Here is a 21738-nt window from a genome sequence, read left to right as displayed (position 1 = left end):
GGCTCTTCCCCCCCCCTGCCATTCCAGCCCTGGGCTCCCTCCCACATCCTGTGCTGCCCCAGATCTGGGCTCTTCCCTTTCCCCCCACCAATGCTCCCCAACCCACACACCCCGCTGCCCCAGGCCTGGGTGCTCCCCTCCACCTGCACCCTCCTTCCACCCCAGCCCTGGGTCACTGGTAACTCGCTCCCAGGATAGGTCATTCAGCAGGAATTTTGGATGTGCACAGAACACAGACAGGATTGGTTCCCATATGGTTACAGAACTGCAGTAAAATGGAACAATTTTCAGCTTGTGTGATTGGAGGATACCTGGATGCATATTATAAGACTGTCCTCCATAAATGAGGAAAAGTTGAGGTGCCTTTATTATTCTTTCTTTCTCTGGGGAATTTGCCAATGCAATATCACTGTCTTCCTTTCAAACAAACAAAACTAGAAAAAAATGGCAATGGCTGTTGAAAATAGCAATTCCAGTCCTAATAACCCCTGGGAAGCATTTCTTGCTCAATTTTATCCTACTTTTTGTACAGCAAATAACAGTGGATCAGTATATTTGATTTGGGAGAAATGAAGTAACAGCTGCCCAAATTGAGCTTGAGCACTCCTGAATTTTGAGGTGTTCAGATCTGGAAGGCAGATGCTAGATTCTCTTTCTGAACATTAGCTAAATCTGGAAAGGAAAAGTCAATTTCTGCTTCCATGACTCAGAAGGGGAAATCCTCCTATGTGCCTGGTACTGTATCTAGATGTAAGTGGGGGAATGGTCCTGCTATTGTGGGGAACTTTCCTGGCTTCTGCACTACCCCGGAGAAGTGGGCTGGCAAAAGGATCTGAGTCCTCGCTCCCACTTCCTTTACCCAGAGGCCTCCCTGCCCTTGAGGACTCCCCTTCCACTCTCCTGTCTGGCAGAGTCCTCGTAACCCCAACAAGGCTGGGCCCAGGGTTCCTGGGGGGCTCAACCCCCAACCCTTCTGTGGTCACCCAGGACAGGGGCTAGGGTGTCTCTCTCTTTGCACTGCGCACCTCCCTGACCCACTGATCACATCATACAATTTAAAGCAAATACAAGTTATTTAATTAACAATAAAATTTAAAAAATAAGAAAAAATGGGAAAGGTTAAAGGAAAACACATCACCCCGCTCTGGGGCAGGGACCATCACAAAAAGTGTCTCTGGACATCAGGGCACTTCACAGTCTGTTCCTTGTAGGTCCCAGGCCGCCTCCTCAGGCCCTGGCTGTGCTGCAGGGACGCTGCAGGTTGGACACTTGCTCTGGCGGTGGCCACACACTCTCAGGCTCTGGGTGGCAGGACCCTTCTCCCCAGCATCATCCCCGCCCTGTCAGGGTTACGATCCCCCTCCAAGTCTGGCCTGCAGGGCCTCTTGGCTGAGGCGTCTCCCTGTGCTGGGCCCACTGCCCAGGGTCCCCCTCGCTCTCCCCAGCTGCTCACCGCACCCAGCTCCGGACTGCTCCAGCTCCGCTCTGCCTCAGCACGGCTGCTGCTGCTGCTCTGCCTTCAGCTCCCTGGGCTGCTTGTCTGGCCTCTCTGGCTCCAGTTGTTACAGCTCTGCTCCCAGGGCAGGGCTGCTCTCTCTGGGCTGTGCTCTGGCTTTGGGGCTGCAGCTCTGCTACCATCAGCTCAGCTTGGGTCCCCTGCTCTCTCCTTAGCTCAGCCCCACTCCATGTGACTCAGACAATTCCAGCTCACAGGGAGGACGGGACCCCCCTGGCCTCCTGACTCCTTGAATAGCCTGCCCGACCTGTCAATCAGGCTGACCTGGAGCACTGGTCTCTCCACATTGTTCCTGGGGACTGTCAGTCTCAGGCTCCTGATTTCCCATCGACCCCTCCCTTTTTAGTGCTGGGAGCTAGCAACCAAACACCCCCACTGAATGTTAGTAAGGGGGCAACAGTCCCCTTACATAAAGCATCTAAATCCCCTGGGCACAGCTCGCCAGGGCACAGCTTGGGAGCTGCACTGGGAATAGATCCTGCAGGAAATCCCTTCCCCCCTCTGCTAGCTCGTGTTTTGTTACAGCCCTGGAGATAATCCGGCTGCCTGCACGTGTTCCGCAGAGAACAGAGGAGCAAATTCTCTCCCTGTTCACCCTTCCACAGCCATTAAAGGAAGGAATAAACCCCCAGCAGCGCCCTGCCCCACAGAGTCCCCCCTGTAAGGAGAGAGATGTGCAGTGACTAGGGCTCCAGCTCAGCGTCACCAGGTTTATATAACTTTTGGTGATGCCCAGAACTGGTCCAAGTCCTGCCTGTCCTTCCTCGCCCACCCCCCCAAAGCGCTGGGAGGGAGTTTGGGTACATGAGGTGCAGGCTCTGGGCTGGGCAGGGGGTTGGGGTGCAGGGGAGGCGGGGGGCGGACCCTGGGAGGGAGTTTGGATGTGGGCTCTGGGCTGGGGCAGGGAGTTGGGGGGCAGGGGGTCAGTGGTGGGCTCTGGGAGGGAGTTTGGGTGTGGGCGGGGTGTTGGATCTGGGCTGTGGCAGAGGGTTGGGGTGTGGCACCTATCTTGGGCAGCTCCCGAAAGTGACCCACACCCCCATCTGGCTTGAATTCCTACATGGAGGAGGCCCGGGGGGGGCGTGGGTCTCCTGGCACCACTGCCCGCTGGCACCACCCCTGCAGCTCCCATTGCTGCAGTTCCAATGGCAGAGTTGGCACTTGGGGTGGGGGCAGCGTGCGAGAGACACACCCCATGGGGGCCGCAGGGATGTGCCAGATGCTTCTGGGAGTGGTGCGCTGTAGGCACCTGAGCCTGTGAGAAATTGAAGTGTTTAGGTTTCAAGGACAGGCTGATTAAGCTGTGGGCTGTGTTTTGAGATGTTGGCCTTGGGCTGGTTTCTATCTGCCAGCTGACAGTAAATAAGTTTGGGAATTACAGAGTTTGGCCAGGATGTTAAATAGCCAATGAAGTTACAGCTGTGCCTGTCTGTACCTTTTTAACCAATTAGCAATTGCTTGATTGCCTGCCTTAATTGTATAAATGAAATATGCTGGAGAGAAATAAATGACTTTGTTACCAATCACATTGATTGTCGAACCCCGTCCATGCTTGCCTGCGATGCAACAATGCGCCATGCGGAGCGAGGGTGGGCAGGAATCCACTTTAGTCCTGCTGTGCTGCCGGTAGTGGTGGCAGGAGCCCCCAGGCCCTTTCAAATCGCCCGGGGCCAGCTGCTCAGGCTTTCTGACTTCCTGATGGGGAAGCAAAGGGAAGGCACATGTGTCCCTCATGAGCAGTTCTGGGGAGTCTTTTTGGGGCTCCTGAAGTAGGCAGCAGAGAGGTGCAGCCCCACCACCAAGTCTGTTTCACTGGAGGGGAGAGGGGGCTGCAGGGTGATCTCCCACCTCCGTGCATCCAGCAGCCTGTGCTCCCCCCTGCAATGCTGGAGCCTCCACATTTATTTATTGACAAATAAAATTTGCAGAATTTTAAAATATTGTGCACAGAATTTTTTTGGTGCAGAAGCTCCTCAGGAGTGAGACTGACTCAGGGAACCTCCTTGGATTGTCACTGCTTGGTGAACCACTCAGCCACCACACCAATGCACAGAGAGTGCCAAGCCCCACTGCTATGTGGGGCTGGGGGCTGGGGTCGGGTCATACACATTCAGACTGTGCACTCCCCCCGCTACAAACCGCTGCTGATTTCCCAGTTAGGACATTAGCTGTTACCGATAAGGTTTGTCTGTGTTGTTTATTTTTTATCTCATTGTTAGGTGTAAGAAGTATAAACTGTTCAATAGGTTCCATTAGTTGGTTAATAAGATGTTTATGAAGTAAATCACTGTCTTTAAAATAAGATCCAATCTGGAGCATATGAACTATTGACCCCTGGACTCCAGCTCTGAGAGGGGACTTGTTTACCATCAGGGGACAGGCTCAAACCAGTCCAAACCGGTTTTTCCCGCCAAAAACCAGCCCTCAGCGTTCCATCTCCTCAGCACTTTTCCGGCCACAGAAGTGATATAAGGACGTGTTCAGGGCCTGCGCGGGGCCGACCGCCCCCAGCGACGGCCCCTCCACGGTCGGGTCTTCCCAGTGCTCCCGAGCCGGAGAGTGACGGGAGCACGTTCGGGGTTCGATATATCACATCTAGATGAGATGCGATATATCGAACTCCGGGAAGTCGATTGCTACCCGCCGATCTGGCTGGTAGTCTGGACGTACCATCAGAGTCAGCAGCTGTTATGCCCCCACTGAGCTCTCTGGTCAGGTGTCCTAGTGCTGGAAGCCTCCTGTTTAGATCCTAAAATAGTGTTTTTGCACCGGGGGGGGCTAAAATTTTGGACCAGACATTGTAGCTCCACCATTATTTTACTGAATTGCTTCAAAACAGCAAGTCAAGAAAGTCTCCTAAGTGCCAGGCTCTCTGCCATGGAAACAGCTGCCCCTGCTCTGCAGGAGTCTGTGCGTTCCACACAGCAACGTACACACCTGCTCCGCACTGAAGGGGGGTCAGACAGTGACAGGGTTGGTAACACAAATACTTCAGACTATTAACTCCAGGTCCCTTCCTTTCTTTAACCCAGGATGTGCCAGTCAACTGGTAACCATGGTGTTATCTTCACCTTAAAATACCTCTCAGGACATTTTCAGTGAGCCCTCCACCCCCTGCCCTCCCTGCAGCCAGCCCCTGTCTCCAGCCAGCCCCGCACCCCATGCCCTGCCTGCAGCCAGCCCCGCACCCCATGCCCTGCCTGCAGCCAGCCCCTCTCTGCAGCCAGCCCCGCACCCCATGCCCTGCCTGCAGCCCTGCCCGCACCAGCCGCCCGCACCAGCCGCGTCCTCCTTGCCCTGCCCGCACCAGCCGCATCCTGCCCGCACCAGCCGCGTCCTCCTTGCCCTGCCCGCACCAGTCGCGTCCTCCTTGCCCTGCCTGCAGCCAGCTCCACACCCCCAGCCCACAGCCAGCCCCTGCCACACCCCCTGCCCTGTCTCCAGCCAACTCCTGCCACACACCCCTGCCTGAAGCCAGTCAGTCCCACACTCCTCTGTCTCCAGCCCTGCCAACCCCTGATGCACCCCCCTGTGTCCCTGCCTGAAGCCAGCCAGCCTGCCCCACACACCCCTGTCTCCAGCCAGCCCCGCACGCCCCGGCTCCAGCCAACCCCTGCTGCACCCCCTTGCCCTGCCTGCAGCCAGACCCTACCTCCAGCCAGCCCCTGCCCTGCCTCCAGCCAGCCCCATGGCCACTGGTGCCCTGCAGTTCCCAGGGCAGTAACCCTGCACACCTGCTTCAATGAGGGGGCAGGGAGCAGCTGGGACCCACACATGTGCCCACCCGAGGGTGACCAGACAGCAAGTGTGAAAAATCGAGACAGGGAGTGGAGGGTAATAGGATCCTAGATAAGAAAAAGACCCCAAAATTGGGACTGTCCCTATAAAATTGGGACATCTGGTCACCCTAGCACACCCCCAGGACTCCTGAGTTCCATTGCTGGGTTTCCTATTGGTTCCACTGCTGGTTGTTTTCCTTTTCCTGGGGGACTCTGGGCAAGTTGCTCCCCACTCTAGGGCTCCGTCCCCAGCAGGCAAATGGGGATTTCGTACCTTCCCGCTATTGGAAAGTGCTGGGAGAATCCCCCAGCCAAAGCTGCTCTGACAGCGCTAAGCAGCATCTGACCATTCAAGGTCGGAGCGCACTGCCCAGGGGGAGGAGTGTTTGGCTCTGGGGTTTCACTTCAGCCCAGTCTAGAGAGAGGGGCCCAGCCATGGGGTTTGGCTCAAGAAGACCAAGTCTCCAATTCGTTAAGGGCGTTTTGAATTCCAGTCCTGTGCTCCAAAGTGCTTGGTGTCAGTTGCACATTTTAGAATGATACTCTCCACTGCATTTTCCAAATCATCATTCATACTGTTTACCCACCTCCACTAGGCCTGGAACCCTGCCAAAGAAGGAAAGAGGATTGGTTTGGAATGATTTGTTCTTGACAAATCCATGATCCTTCGTGCTAAGAACCAAATTATCCTGTAGGTGCTGCTGACAAACTGAGTGTTTAAGAATATATTCCAGTATCTCTCCAGCTATGGAAGTGAGGCTAGCTAGTCTGTAAGGCCCAGGGGTCTCTTTGTTCCCCTTTGAAAGATAGGTCCTGTCTTGTTCATGGATGGGAAGATGTTCTTTTTCAGGTATCTCAGACGAGAACTGGGGCACAACTCCTGGTTTGTTAAGGCCACAAAAATGGAGGCAGGAACCTCTTCTCTCCTGCTGGCAAAGAACCCCAGGTACCGAAAAGACAGGGACTCACACCCCTGAACGGGATTTAGAAAAGGCAGTGGTTAAAAAGTTTGACCCCGACCATTTCTTGTTTCCACAGACTAGACATTTTAGCAAACTTTAGAATTCCTTGGTGCTAAACACCGTGAAACTCTCCTTTCTCCTTCACAGAGGGCTTTAACGCCCCTTCTCTCACTCAGGCTCACGACTGCCCAGAGTTCGAGAACTGTCCCTGTTCCCATTGGGCAGATGGGGAGGAGCCTGAGGTATAGAGAAGGGAAGTGACCTGTCACCAGATGGATCAGACTGAACAGGTTTCAGACCTCCAGGAGGCTCTTACCTTCTAAACAGGGACGGCTGTTTTCTAGTAAAATCACTAAAAGGGAAGGAGGAAACTCGAAAGAGGTTCCTCCTGGCGCTCACGTCCGTGAACCCGAATACTCTCTCAATCCTCAAAGAGAGACCTGGAGAAGGAGACTTGCTGGAGCAAAGCCACAGGGGTCTCTGAGGTTTCCCTGGCCCCTCGCCCCTGTCCTGCCTGGCTGATGTCAGCATCTCTCTGTGAGGTCACCACCTCCCCACCACCTTGGACCAATAGTCTGAGGTCCTGCAAAAGGCCTTTGTGATGTCACTGCCACACCCCTCCCTTGCTGGGCTAATGTCCTGCCCCTGGCCAGGCACTTTGGAGGTTTGAGCTACTCCCTGTGGATCACCCCACTCAAGGAGCGTTCGTTCTAGGCAGCAAGCCGGCTAGACAGGGAAACATCAGATGCTGCTCCCAATGCTACACTCAGTTTTTCAGAAATTAGTCGACTTTATGGCCAGAAGAGACCATTAGAGCATCTAATCTGACCCCCTGCATATCACAGGCCTACTGTATGACACAAGAGCTACTTTTGGGGGAAAACACATTCCAGAAAGGCATCTTGTCTTCATGAAATGACGTCAGGAGATGGAGAATCCACCACTTTCCTTGGTAGCTTGTTTCTGTGGTGAATCATCCTCACTGTTGAATATTTGTGCCTTTGTTGTAATATGAATTTGTCTCTTTTCACCTTCCAGCCATTGGGTCTTGTTAGGCCTTTCTCTGCTCGATTCAAGAGCCCTTTAATACCCAATCTTTTCTCTCCATTAAGGCACTTCAACACTTTAATGAAGTCACCTTTCAATCTTCTTTTGATAAGCTAAACAGGTTGAGCTCTTTCAATAGCTCACTAGAAGGCATTTTTCTCCAGCCCTCAGAACATTTGGTGGCTCTTTGCTGCCCCAGCTCCAATTTCACATCTTTTTCAAAGGAGGACACCAAAACTGGAGGCTATTCCAGTATCAGTCTCACTGATGCCGTGTCACCTCCTGTGACATTATTGACATAATCTGTAACCGTATAGATCACCGTTGCGACCGCTGTTCTATTTGTAGCCAATATTGTAGAAAGGTTGTAGCGTAAGGGGTCTATGGAGAGGTTCTGATTGGCTGATTATAATTATGCTATTTCTAGATGTGTATCATTTTTATAGTTGACGTTATGAATTCCTGCTCATTTCCCCACTGGCTGGAGCATGGCTAGAGTGTGTCTGTGGTTAATGATGTTGCTATAGATTGTTCGTTTCCTGCCTTGGCAATTCAGACAGTCCCTTTTCCCAACATATCTCCAGCACATCATTAGTTCCAATAACAGGGGCAGCTTTTCTCTGGGGCACTGAGATTTTTTGGGGAGTTGGTGGCTCCTTTCTTTCCTCACCCTGGAGTAAACTCATAAGAACATAAGAAAGCCCGTACCGGGTCAGACCAAAGGTCCATCTAGCCCAGTATCTGTCTACCGACAGTGGCCAATGCCAGGTGCCCCAGAGGGAGTGAACCTAACAGACAATGATCAAGTGATCTCTCTCCTGCCATCCATCTCCATCCTCTGACGAACAGAGGCTAGGGACACCATTCTTACCCATCCTGGCTAATAGCCATTTATGGACTTAGCCACCATGAATTTATCCAGTCCCCTTTTAAACATTGTTATAGTCCTAGCCTTCACAACCTCCTCAGGTAAGGAGTTCCACAAGTTGACTGTGCGATGCGTGAAGAAGAACTTCCTTTTATTTGTTTTAAACCTGCTGCCTATTAATTTCATTTGGTGACCCCTAGTTCTTGTATTATGGGAATAAGTAAATAACTTTTCCTTATCCACTTTCTCAACATCACTCATGATTTTATATACCTCTATCATATCCCCCCTTAGTCTTCTCTTTTCCAACCTTAGTCTTCTCTTTTCCAACTCAGCTTTTTATTCCATGGTTCATGTTTTATGGAATAACAACATCAGCATGAAGAAAGAGGAGAGTGAATATCTCACTGCCAGGGCTGAAGGTGGCCACGTCCCCTCTGTCTGACCGTTGCCATTGCAGGACAGAAGGTTTCAATGGAAACGAATGCCCTGGCTCAGACAAGAGACACAGGGAGGTTTTGCTGTTCATGGATCCATGCAAAGGAAATTGTGTCTCTGTGTGAAACTGAGGAGGGACATGAAATGCCCACAGGGTAGCGCAATTCCCTAAGCTAAGGCAGGAGGGTGAAGGAATGGGGCTGAGGAATGACTGACGTGGACTCACCTGGGATTGAAATGACATTTGTTTCTGTCAGGCAGTGAGAAACTGACATTAATTCAGATGCGGGGTTGAGGCTTCTTTAGCTGCTTGTAGAACCTGAACTTGATTTCCCAGAAGGGAGAAAGGGAAAGTCTGGGGCGGCCTTGAGTCCCTGGCTGGGTGGGCAGTGGAAAACATCCCTTGTTTGGCCCTGCCAAGGGGATCGTGGAGGCTGAGATGCCCCTTGGCTTGGATCAAAGCGGGAGTTGGATGGAATTTATCACACAACCCTCCCTGCTCCCCAGAGCCCCACGGGGAGAAGCTAGAGAAGGGGGAGTCATTCCTCCCCTGCGCTCCCAAAAGAGCTGCTAGCAGGGCCGCCCAGAGGCGGGGACAAGTGGGGCAATTTGCCCCAGGACCTGGGTCTTGCAGGGGCCCCCACAAGCAGGAGCGTAGCTAGGGGGGAGCAGGGGGGGCTGCTGCTTCCCCACTGAGCACATTCCCCCAAAGTGGCGCCTTAGTAGGAATTTGGAATAAGGTGGAAAGATCTGGAATTTCCCCCCCCACACACACACACCTCCTGGGGTGGCAGGGGGTGCAGGTGGAGGGGAAGAGCCCAGGGCTGGGGTGTCGGTGGGGGAGCAGTAGGGGGAGCCCAGGGCTTGGGTGGGGGCAGCCAAAATTTTTTTTGCTTGGGACGGCAAAAAACCTAGAGCCGGCCCTGCCTCCACCCACCGTGAGGTAGGTAGGAGCGGATCATTATTATCCCTACTTGAAAGAGGGAGAAGCTAAGGCTGAGGAAGGAGAATTGACTTGTCTGAGGTCACACGCCCAGCCAGTGGCAGAGTTGGGAATAGGACCCAAGAGCCCTGATTTTCAAACTAACCATCGGATCTTGAATTTCAGACACTGAATGACCTGAATAAAGTGCTCTCAGATGAGCTCCAGACCAACAACAGTGCACAGGAATTATTCAGCAAGTATTTGAGGAGAACTGCAATGTTAGAGAGAATCATGAACTGCTCAGAGACCATTAATGCAGAGAAGCAGCAAAATTCGTCAAACATAGAACTGGTTCTGACTTATTTCCTTGGTCTTGAAAGAGAACAAGGACCTGAGTCTCCTCCCTGTCAATAACCCCCTGCTCAGCCAATCATGGTAGAGACTGAGGACGGGAGGCTGAGGGTTCTCACCAGAGAGCCCAAAGGATGGCCCAGGTCATTGGTGGGGATCAAATAAAATTCAGAATAAAATTCTGCCTCCTTAAGCTCGTGTTTTCCATGCCTAGAATTCAACTGTCACCAGATGGATCAGACTGAACAGGTTTCAAACCTCAAGGAGGCTCTTACCTTCTAAACATGGACGGCTGTTTTCTAGTAAAATCACTAAAAGGGAAGGAGAAAACTCAAAAAAGGTTCCTCCTGGCGCTCACGTCCGTGAACCCGAATACTCTCTCAGTCCTCAAAGAGAGACCTGGAGAAGGAGACTTGCTGAAGCAAAGAACAGGGGTCTCTGAGGTTTCCCTGGCCCCTCGCCCCTGTCCTGCCTGGCTGATGTCAGCATATCTCTGTGAGGTCACCACCTCCCCACCAATAGTTTGAGGTCCTGCAAAAAACCTTTGTGATGTCACTGCCACACCCCTCCCTTGCTGGCCTAATGTCCTGCCCCTGGCCAGGCACTTTGGAGGTTTGAGCTACTCCCTGTGGATCACCCCACTCAAGGAGCGTTTGTTCTAGGCAGCAAGCCAGCTAGACAGGGAAACATCTGACGCTGCTCCCAATGCTACACTCGGTTTTTCAGAAATTAGTCGACTTTACGGCCAGAAGAGACCATTAGAGCATCTAATCTGACCCCCTGCACAGGCCTCCTGTATGACACAATAGCAGGTGAGGGAGGGGGGCTGAGGAGGCGAATTGGTTGGCAGTGGCGAGGGGGCGGGTGAGCCGGCAGAAAGCCAATATTCATAACTTCAACTACAAAAATGAAACACATCTAGAGATAGCATCATTATAATCAGCCAATCAGAACCTCTCCATAGACCCCTTACATGACAACCTTTCTACAATACTGGCTACAAATATAGAACAGTTGTCGCAACGGTGATCTATACACTTACAGATTATGTCAATAACATCACAGGAGGTGACACGGCATCAGTGAGACTAATACTGGAATACTGCCTCCAGTTTTGGTGTCCTCGTTTGAAAAAGATGTTGTGAAATTGGAGCTGGGGCAGCAAAGAGCTACCAAAGGTTCTGAGGGCTGGAGAAAAATGCCTTCTAGTGAGCTATTGAAAGAGCTCAACCTGTTTAGCTTATCAAAAGAAGATTGAAAGGTGACTTCACTGAAGTATTGAAGTGCCTTCAGGGAGAGAAAAGATTTGGGAATTAAAGGGCTCTTGAATCGAGCAGAGAAAGGCATAACAAGACCCAATGGCTGGAAGATGAAAAGAGACAAATTCATATTACAACAAAGGCACAAATATTCAACAGCGAGGATGATTCACCACAGGAACAAGCTACCAAGGAAAATGGTGGATTCTCCATCTCTTGATGTCATTTCATCTAGACTAGATGCCTTTCTGGAATGTATTTGCCCCCAAAGTAGCTATTGTGCCATACAGGAGGCCTGTGATATGCAGGGGGTCAGATTAGATGCTCTAATGGTCTCTTCTGGCCATAAAGTCAACTCATTTCTGAAAAACTGAGTGTAGCATTGAGAGCAGCATCTGATGTTTTCCTGTCTAGCCGGCTTGCTGCCTAGAACGAACGCTCCTTGATACGGGTGATCCACAGGGAGTAGCTCAAACCTCCAAAGTGCCTGGCCAGGGGCAGGACATTGGCACAGCAAGGGAGGGGTGTGGCAGTGACATCACAAAGGCCTTTTGCAGGACCTCAGCCTATTGGTCCAAGGTGGTGGGGAGGTGGTGACCTCACAGAGAGATGCTGACATCAGCCAGGCAGGACAGGGGCAAGGGGCCAGGGAAACCTCAGAGACCCCTGTGGCTTTGCTGCAGCAAGTCTCCTTCTTCAGGTCTCTCTTTGAGGACTGAGAGAGTATTCGGGTTCACGGACGTGAGCGCCAGGAGGAACCTCTTTCGAGTTTTCTCCTTCCCTTTTAGTGATTTTACTAGAAAACAGCCGTCCCTGTTTAGAAGGTAAGAGCCTCCTGGAGGTTTGAAACCTGTTCAGTCTGATCCATCTGGTGACAGTTGAATTCTAGGCATGGAAAACACGAGGTTAAGGAGGCAGAATTTTATTCTGCACCTGGGATTTTGTCCCTTAGAATCACTGGGGACATTGGGGTTTGTCCTTTTTGTTTCACCTCTTGCTCCATCCACTGTCTGATCCCTCTTTTCTCTTCGTCTCTTGCTTCCTTTGTCCTTTCTCCTGTTCCCCTCCCAACATCAGGTTTTTTTCTCCTGCTGATAACAGCTCACGTTAACTGATCACTCTCGTTATAGTGTGTATGGCAACACCCATTTTTTTCACGTTCTCTGTGTGTATATATATCTTCCTACTGAATTTTTAACTGCATGCATCCGATGAAGTGAGTTTTAGCCCACAAAAGCTTATGCTCAAATACATTTGTTAGTCTCTAAGGTGCCACATGTTCTCCTTGGTCTTTTTGCAGATAAATTAATGGAGGTTAAGTCCATTAATGGCTATTACCCAGGATGGGTAAGGAATGATGTCCCTAGCCTCTGTTGGTCAGAGGGTGGAGATGGATGGCAGGAGAGAGATCACTTGATCATTTCCGGTTAGGTTCACTCCCTCTTGGGCACCTGGCATTGGCCACTGTTTGCAGATAGGATATGGGGTTGGATGGACCTTTGGTCTGACCCAGTCTGGCCATTCTTCTGTTCTTATGAAGGGAAGGGCACAACTCCATTACAGAGTTTCTGTAGTGTAGTGGTTATTACGTTTGCTTACCATGCAAAAGGTCCCTGGTTTGAAGCCAGGCAGAAACATGCTGGCTTTCTTTTCTCAGCTCCTAGTGGCCTGTCCCTGCTGTTGTAGGAGCAGCAGTGATTTCTATGCTCAATAGGTCTGTTATCCTTCCCCTCCCCCTCGCTTTTGTCTCCTCTCCCTCTCTGAATGCCTGTGAAGTGGCTTTCCCCCTCCTCCTCCCGCTCCCTCCTGCAATGCTTGTGGGATGAATGGGCTGGTTGAAGATCAGAAGAGCTTCCAGGTAGACAAGGTGTCTGGGACTCTCATTAGGCAGCGATCACACACCCAGAGCATGGACCCTGCATGGACACTGGCTGAGGTGGAGTGTGACCCGCCAGATGCAGCCAAGTCATCTCTAGTCACAGGCCATGAGGAGCAGGTCCTTAAAAGGGGAAGGGGCCCTGTGCTCAGCTGTGCTTTCACAATGCTGCCTAATGAGAGTCCCAGACACCTTGTCTATCTAGGAGCTCTTCTGCTCTTCCAGCTGTTCAACCAGCCCCTTCATCCCACAAGCATTGCAGGAGGGAGGGGAGGGGGAAAGCCGCTTCACAGGCATTCAGAGAGGGAGAGGAGACGGGGTGGGGGGTGGGGGGTGGGGGGAGTGTAACAGACCTTTCGGGCATACAGGTTATACGGAGCACACAGCTCACTGCTGCTCCTACAACAGGGTAAGTTCTCAAGCAGCATGTTTCTTACTTTGCCCATCTGCCAATTTTGATAATTATCGATGGAAATATTTTGCCATTGGGTTGTGCGTTTACACAGAAATTGACATTTACCAACAAATAGGTAATTCTTCCAGTCCTGCCTAGTCTGCAGTTGATGGGTTTAGAGGGACACATTCACTCTCCCCACCCCCCATGCCAGGCCTGTGCTCTCAACTTCCCACACTGCTGGGATCCTTCCCTGGTCTCCCCTCAGACCTCTTCCCCCCACCCCCACTTCTGGGATCCCCTCCCCACACTGTCTAACTCCCCTGCTGGCAGGATCCCTTCCTGTTCCTTTCATTTCCTGTCTCCACTCTGGGCAAAAGCTCTGCACCGTTCCCACAGCAGAAGTTGAACCCAGGCCCCGTGGATGAAAACCAGGAATCCTGACCACTAGCCCATATGGGACTATTGGTGCCTCTGACGAAGTGGGGATTTACCCACGAAAGCTCCTGCTCCAATACGTCTGTTAGTCTATAAGGGGCCACAGGACTCTTTGCTGCTGTTATTACTACAACTCTCTAAGCCAACCCCTCGTGAGCGCAGCAGAGACTAGCGTGACCGGATGTCCCGATTTTTGGGCCTTTTTCTTATATAGGCTCCTATTACCCCCACTCCCTGTCCCGATTGTTCACATTTGCTGTCAGGTCACCCTAGCAGGGGCTGCACACAGGGCTGCATTAACCCTTCAGGTGCTGAGGTTTCCCTCTCTCCATCTCCAGTGCCTGTGATCAGGAAACAGACATTAGGGCTCCCAGGTGGTGCACAGACCATGACTGAGATCGGGACCCCATATTGTGCAAGGTGCTGTACAATCCCTGGCCAACACTGGGACAGCCAGGGGGTTCCCCTCAATTTATCTGAGCCTCTGCTGCCCAACTTCTTCTGACTCCATCTGCATCACCCAGGAGCAGCAACAGGGTTTCCTTTCCACCTTTCCAAACAGTCCTTCTTTCCCTGCCCCCTAATTCTGCTTTCACACCCTGGGCCCATCTCCTCCCTTCGTTCCCTCTACCCCTGCCCCAGGTAATTAGAGATGGAAGCAACTTCAGCCACTGGAGCCAGCCCCCAGCGAGAGCTGCAGCCCGCCCGGGGGGTGTTTGCAGACACAGAAAGGGAGCGGCAGGTGCTGGGAAGAAGGAAACAGGAGAACAAAAATCCCAGGGGGGGGGCAGCTCCTGGGGGCGGGGCTCTGGCAGAGCCCGGGGGTGGGGCAGCTCCTGGGGGCGGGGCTCTGGCACAGCCTGGGGGCGGGGCAGCTCACGGGGGCGGGGCTCTGGCACAGCCTGGGGGCGGGGCAGCTCCTGGGGGCGGGGCTCTGGCACAGGCCAGGGGCGGAGCAGCTCCTGGGGGCGGGGCTCTGGCACAGGCCAGGGGCGGGGCAGCTCCTGGGGGCGGAGCTCTGGCACAGGCCAGGGGCGGGGCAGCTCCTGGGGGCGGGGCTCTGGCACAGGCCAGGGGCGGGGGCAGCTCCTGGGGGCGGGGCTCTGGCACAGCCCAGGGGCGGGGCAGCTCCTGGGGGCAGGGCTCTGGCACAGCCCGGGGGCGGGGCAGCTCCTGGGGGCGGGGCTCTTGCACATTGTGATGCAGGAGCCCGGGCTCAGCAGCTGCTCCCTGGTGGCCACGTGCTGCCAGCAGCGCTGGAGCCGCCCGGGCCGGAGCGGAGCCGCTGTTCTCAGCTGCAGCAGGAGCTGCCCCTGGCCCCGCTGGGATCCAGGTGGGGACAGAGCCTGGGGCCCGGGGCTCCCCTGGGTGCGGCTGGCGGGGCGGGAGGGGAGGGGCCAGAGCGGCAGGCGGGGGGGCAGGCGGAGGGTTGATCGGTCTCTGGGCACCAGGGGAGCCCCGGGGCAGAGTGTGTGTGTGAGTGTCCCGGGCCCAGGCGTGCGCAGGGGGGGAGCCCCGGCACCCCAATGCCCTGAGCCCCGGCTGGGGAGGCTGCTTCCCCCCCGCCCGTGGGGGCTCCGGGGGGGGGGAGGCTGCGGCGGCTGCAGGCGGGTGCTCGGCCCCCCCGGGAATGACCCGCTGCCGGCAGCTTGTGGCGCCTCCTCCGCGGAGCTTTTCCCCGGGGGCGGCCTGGGCGCAGCTGCGATCAGCTGTTTGCTGGGCAGGCTCCGCTCCGCTGCTCCCCCCCCCGCTCCTGGGGGGCTGAGTGAGCCCCCCCCAAACAGCCCCAGGGGTCGGTGTGGGGGCGGGGCCAGCAGCAGCAGCAGAGCCCCCCGCTCCCCTGGGGCTGCCCCGCCCCGCTCGGGCTGGGGGCTCTGCCAGGGCCCCCGCAGGAATCGCTGCTCCCTGTCCGCCAGGCTCGGCTCCGGCCACAGCAGCGGCGGGTGCCCGGGGAGCCCAGCTGGGCAGGGGCTGGGGCAGAGGGAGGTTGCGGAGAGAAGAAGCTCCAGATACCGGCAGGGGACAGGGGGGAGGAGACACGCTGGGGTGGGCCCCGGGCCCCTGCAGGAGCTGCACTGGGGGGGGGGTGGAGGGGGAGGGGAGAGGAGCCCCCCTGGGGCGGGGAGGAGAACCCCGGGCCCTGGCAGAAGATGTGGGGCTGAAGTCCCCGGCTCGGGAGCCCCAGCCACCTTAGTGGCAGAAGTTGCAGGGCAGAAGCCCTGACCCCCCCCCCTCTGTGTGGAGCTGGCCTGAGCCCCTCTCGCTCCCATCCCCCCTGTGGAGCTGGCTCCCACTCTCCGGCTGTGGAGAAATTCAGCCCCAATCTCCCCATGTTGGTATCTCCATTTCCCCCCCCACCACCACCCAGCCATGGATGGATTTAGCCCAGGAGGCAGGGTCAGTGTTGGCCCCATCGGGCAGGCGGGATCTAGGGCACAACGAGGTGAAGTGAGTTTCCCAAGGCCAAGCAGGGAGTCTGTGGCAGAGCAGAGACTCAAACCCAGAACACCTGAGCCTGAGTCCGATGCCAGCTCTGTCCACATCTATTCAAGTGACACCATCATAGGACCTAATCACATCAGACATGCCATCAGGGGCTCGTTCACCTGCACATCTACCAATGTGATATATGCCATCATGTGCCAGCAATGCCCCTCTGCCATGTACATTGGCCAAACCAGACAGTCTCTATGCAAAAGAATAAATGGACACACATCTGACATGAGGAATCATAACATTCAAAAACCAGTGGGAGAACACTTCAACCTCTCTAACCACTCAGTGACAGACTTGAAGGTGGCTATTTTGCAACAAAAAACTTCAAAAACAGACTCCAAAGAGAAACTGCTGAACTGGAATTAATATGCAAATTAGATACAATTAACTCTGGCCTAAACAGAGACTGGGAATGGTTGGGTCATTACACTAATTGAATCTATTTCCCTATGTTAAGTTCTCCTCACACCTCCTATGGATCATCTTAATTACCACTCCAAAAAGGTTTTTCCTCCTGCTGATGATAGCTCATCTCAATTGATTAGACTTTTCCTGTTGGTATGCATACTTCCACCTTTTCATGTTCTCTGTATGTATAAATATCTCCTGTCTGTGTGTTCCATTCTATGCATCCGAAGAAATGAGCTATAGCTCACGCTAAAATAAATTTGTTAGTCTCTAAGGTGCCACAAGTACTCCTGTTCTTTTTGTGGAGTGTCTAAGGAAATTGCTTGTGTGACTTGTGGTTAGCCAGTGGTGTGAAACCAAACTCCTCTTTGGCTGGCTGGTTTGGTTTGCCTTACAGGTGGAAAAACCCCAGCCTAGGGCTGTAACTGCCCTGTTTAAGCAATTGGTCCTGAACTGGCACTCTCAGTTGGGTCCCGCCAGGACCGTATCGTCACACCCAACAAGCTACTCTGATGCAAAAACTACCCGAGCCTTCCATCCACTGGGGCTGTACGTGGCGTTGGCTGCTCAAGTTAGTGATCTTGGGGTAAAAAGGAAACTTTAGTTGTAGAGCAGATGCAGCCCAGGTGCAGGGGTTGGCATTAGCTTCCCCCTTGACCTGACCTAAACTCCATCACTGTTCCTAGTCTAAACAAACCCTGAGCATCACGGTTCTACTGTTCCCCCATTTCACAGCAATTGTTAGTCATCGAGTTCCCCCTTTAGGAACCAATTGTTTCATTCCCAGTTGCTCTGATGTTGGTTCAGGTTGTGCTGGGGAGCAGATATTTTTGCTACCATTTTCCTCACTTAAAATATATTGAACTATAACAAAGTGCGGGAACAACGCAGGGACAGGGGAAAATGTCATTTCTCCACTATAACAGCAGAAGAACATAGGGAATCCCTCTGATTTACCCTGATTCCTCATCACCATCCCAATCTCCCTTTTGTTCAGCTTCTTAGGCCTATATTTTTTCTAAAGGGCTGGGAAGAGGATTCCTTCGTAAATTACTTGTAATTAAACAAAGTACCCATGCATTTGGCTACCAAAGCCGCTGTGGCCCAGGCCTTGCAGGAGGTTGCTCCTGAAGATATCGCCTTCCTAATCAGCTGCATGTTGCCTATTATTTGGGAAATACAATCCCTATCTAGGTAGAGATGGGAAAAATGGAAGTGCCATTTCTGTTCAGCTCACACCTGGGAGATTCTACAAATGTGTAGAAAATGAAATCCATGTTGAATGTGCTATAGCTGCAGAAAGATACCTCTTTTTAATAGAGACCTGACATTTGTTGTCTTACAGGAATTCTAAGTTGCACCTGAATTTAGTCCCTAATTTTAATCTGTGCCACCAGATTAAAGAAATAAAAGGGCACAGAAGGGGGAGTTGTACCTCACTATCGCTACTGATCTGTTGTGCAGTTGGTGAAGTATTCTACGCCAGAGAAGTGTAAAATTACTCCAAGTAAGGTCAAAGATTTGACAAGAACTTGGATAGAAATTGTACGTACTAGTGGTTCATTTTCACCCCAGAGATGGAAGCTATGGTGACCTGTGGCCCAAGTAAACTATTTTTAGAACCCTGCTCCCTAGTTAAGTGGCATTGATCACACTCCTAAAGGACGCCATGATTAAATTGGGAGCAACTGTCTTTTACCATTTGGATCCAAAGCGCAGAGAGAAACAGCTGATTTCTTCAGAGCCATTCCGTGCCTACGGGTCCCAATCTGGCTGCCTTGTTGGACAAGAACCACTTCCCTGCTGGCCAAACAATGGTAGCCAATGAGGGAATGTATCGGATTCAAAGTTCAGACTGCAGGATACTTGAATGCTGAGTCCAGAGTCTGTGGTTTAGTCTAGGCCTGCACAACTCGTAAAGCGGCGAGGGCAATTTTACTCCAAAGAAAACGGCTGAGGGCTGAAAACCTTCCAGCCTCACCAAAAAAACCCCACCCCCAGTGCTGCTGAAACACCCCCCCAGCACCGCCCAGCCCCCCGAAACACAGCCCCCCCAGCACTGCCCGCCCTTTGAAAAGAACCCCATTAGCGTTTCCCAGCCCCTCCGAAACAATTCCCCCCCCCCCGAAGCGCTGCCCGCCTCGTGGAAACAAACCCTCCTTCCCCAGCACCACCCTGCCAAAACAGCGGTAATGAACCTTGCTAATATGTTATAGGGGGCCCCTAAGGTAGTATAATTAAGGTAAAAGAAATGTCTTTTTTGCTAGAAGTAGAATAAGATCTTCCCCCCACTTTGTAATCAGTTGCCCTGTGGAGTGAATGAGGTGGGACTGAGGAAGGCAGCACCTCCAGACAGCTGCAACCCTTGGAGAGGGGCTGGGAGCCAGACCAAATCAGCAGAACAGGTCAGTCACTGACTCACCATTCACCTCCTCAGCCCCCCAGCCCCTGCTGCCGGCTCACCCGCCCCCCCGCCACTGCCCGCCCACTTGCCTCCTCAGCCCCCGCCCCCTATGGCTCACCTGTCTGCTCGCCTCCTCAGCTCTCTTCCCCCATCGCCAGCTCACCTGACCCCCCCGCCATTACCTGCTGCGGTGCGGGAAGCCCCCCAACCCCAGCTCACCTCGTCTCCGTCTCCACCTTGTTGGGCCTGAGCGCGAAGCCGCCACACGGCTTCTCTTCCCTCCAAGGCTTCCTGCATGAACAGCTGATTAGCAGGGGGAGGGGGGAAAGTGAGGCGGGGCATTCAGGGGAGGAGGCGGAGTGGAGGTGAGCTGGGGCCAGCCGCCGGCTCACCTGCCCCCCCCCCGCCACTGCCTGCCCGCTCGCTTCCTCAGCCCCCCACCCTCACCTGCTATTGTGTCATACAGGAGGCCTGTGATATGCAGGGGGTCAGATTAGATGCTCTAATGGTCTTTTCTGGCCATAAAGTCGACTAATTTCTGAAAAACTGAGTGTAGCATTGGGAGCAGCGTCTGCTGTTTCCCTGTCTAGCCGGCTTGCTGCCTAGAACGAACGCTCCTTGAGTGGGGTGATCCACAGGGAGTAGCTCAAACCTGCAAAGTGCCTGGCCAGGGGCAGGACATTGGCACAGCAAGGGAGGGGTGTGGCCGTGACATCACAAAGGCCTTTGGCAGGACCTCAGCCTATTGGTCCAAGGTGGTGGGGAGGTGGTGACCTCACAGAGAGATGCTGACATCAGCCAGGCAGGACAGGGGCGAGGGGCCAGGGAAACCTCAGAGACCCCTGTGGCTTTGCTCCAGCGAGTCTCCTTCTCCAGGTCTCTCTTTGAGGACTGAGGGAGTATTCGGGTTCACGGACGTGAGCGCCAGGAGGAACCTCTTTCGAGTTTCCTCCTTCCCTTTTAGTGATTTTACTAGAAAACAGCCGTCCCTGTTTAGAAGGTAAGAGCCTCCTTGAGGTTTGAAACCTGTTCAGTCTGATCCATCTGGTGACAGTTGAATTCTAGGCATGGAAAACACGAGCTTAAGGAGGCAGAATTTTATTGCACACCTGGGATTTTGTCTCTTAGAATCACTGGGGACATTGGGGTTTGTCCTTTTTGTTTCACCTCTTGCTCCATCCACTGTCTGATCCCTCTTTTCTCTTCGTCTCTTGCTTCCTTTGTCCTTTCTCCTGTTCCCCTCCCAACACCAGGTTTTTTTCCTCCTGCTGATAACAGCTCACGTTAACTGATCACTCTCATTATAGTGTGTATGGCAACACCCATTTTTTTTCACGTTCTCTGTGTGTGTATATATATCTTCCTACTGTATTTTTAACTGCATGCATCTGATTTAGCCCACAAAAGCTTATACTCAAATACATTTGTTAGTCTCTAAGGTGCCACATGTTCTCCTTGTTCTTTTTGCAGATAAATTAATGGAGGTTAAGTCCACTAATGGCTATTAGCCAGGATGGGTAAGGAATGGTGTCCCTAGCCTCTGTTTGTCAGAGGATGGAGATGGATGGCAGGAGAGAGATCACTTGATCATTACCGGTTAGGCTCAGTCCCTCTGGGGCACCTGGCATTGGCCACTGTTGGCAGATAGGATATGGGGTTGGATGGATCTTATGTTCTTATGAAGGGAGAGGCAGAGCCCTGTGATAGAGTTTCTGTAGTGTAGTGGTTATCACATTTCCCTAACACGCAAAAGGTCCCTGGTTCAAAGCCAGGCAGAAACATGATAGCTTAATTTTCTCAGCTCCTAGTGCCCTGTTCCTGCTGTTGTAGGAGCAGCAGTGATTTCTGTGCTCAATAGGTCTGTTATCCTTCCACTCCCTCCTGCTTTTGTCTCCTCTCCCTCTCTGAATGCCTGTGAAGTGGCTTTCCCCCTCCCCCTCCCTCCTGGAATGCTCGTGGGATGAATGGGCTGGTTGAAGAACAGAAGAGCTCCCAGGTAGACAAGGTGTCTGGGACTCTCATTAGGCAGCGATCACACACCCAGAGCATGGACCCTGCATGGACACTGGCTGAGGTGGAGTGTGACCCACCAGATGCAGCCAAGTCATCTCTAGTCGCAGGCCATGAGAAGCAGGTCCTTAAAAGGGGAAGGGGCCTTATAAAGAATCCAAGCGCTGGAGGACAGGGTTTGGGTCCAGAGTGACCTAGACAAATTGGAGGATTGGGCCAAAAGAAATCTGAGGAGGTTCAACAAGGAGAAGTGCAGAGTCCTACACTTAGGACGGAAGAATCCTATGCACTGCTACAGCCTGGGGACTGACTGAGTGAGGGTGGTTTGATAGCAGCCTTCAGCTACCTGAAAGAGCAGCAGTGTGGGCTTTCTCCTTGCCACTTTTGCTGGGCTGGGCAGGCAGCCTGGAGCCTTTCTAGAAGAGAATTGGGAACTGAGTTAGAAAATCCAATGTGAAAACCAGAACCTCAGGTCTAGATTCATTTATTTATAATAAATCTTCAATTCTAGTGTCACAGTCAATACAATTGCTTCAGCCTGATAGTTGCCCAAAGGGAAACTTAACT

The 21738-nt window shown here is 53.0% G+C and overlaps 1 non-coding gene across 1 annotated transcript; it reads left to right on the top strand.

The window, feature by feature from the left end:
• Nucleotides 1–12709: 12709 nt before the first annotated feature.
• On the top strand, nt 12710–12782 carry TRNAG-ACC. The gene has a single exon. It is a non-coding gene; the product is annotated as a tRNA-Gly (tRNA).
• Nucleotides 12783–21738: the final 8956 nt, after the last annotated feature.

This window comes from Mauremys mutica, unplaced genomic scaffold (assembly GCF_020497125.1).
Source record: "Mauremys mutica isolate MM-2020 ecotype Southern unplaced genomic scaffold, ASM2049712v1 Super-Scaffold_100046, whole genome shotgun sequence".
NCBI classification, from domain to species: Eukaryota; Metazoa; Chordata; order Testudines; family Geoemydidae; genus Mauremys; species Mauremys mutica.
The sequence above is the reverse complement of the archived record's forward strand: the minus strand, read 5'-3'. Positions and strand labels throughout refer to the sequence as shown.